Raw genomic sequence first — 374 nt, 5'->3', positions numbered from 1 at the left:
CAAACAGCCAAATAAAACGGGCTGCTCCGGGGACACTGGTCATGCCGGGCTGCGGGTCTGCTTCCCGCAGACGGACCCATGCAGCTCCCCAAAGCACAACCCCACCGAGAGCGCGGCATTGCCCACCAGAGCCTAAATCCCTCCAGGACCATTAATACCCCATCCCTGGGCTGGAAAACAAGCTTTGGGGACGTACGCACCACGTGCAGCACTGAATGGGTTTAATGTGGCATCAGAGATCCCAGCACCCCCCAAAACAGCGGGATTTGCAGACCCTTGCAAAAAAGAAAAAAGCCTCTGTCACAGGAGCTTTGGCCAGTTTGCCCACAGCGCAAGAGTCGGGGACCACCTCCCCGTGAGGAGGGGAAGGAGCT

Source organism: Apaloderma vittatum, unplaced genomic scaffold, assembly GCF_000703405.1.
Source record: "Apaloderma vittatum isolate BGI_N311 unplaced genomic scaffold, ASM70340v1 scaffold41534, whole genome shotgun sequence".
NCBI lineage: Eukaryota > Metazoa > Chordata > Aves > Trogoniformes > Trogonidae > Apaloderma > Apaloderma vittatum.
The sequence above is the reverse complement of the archived record's forward strand: the minus strand, read 5'-3'. Positions refer to the sequence as shown.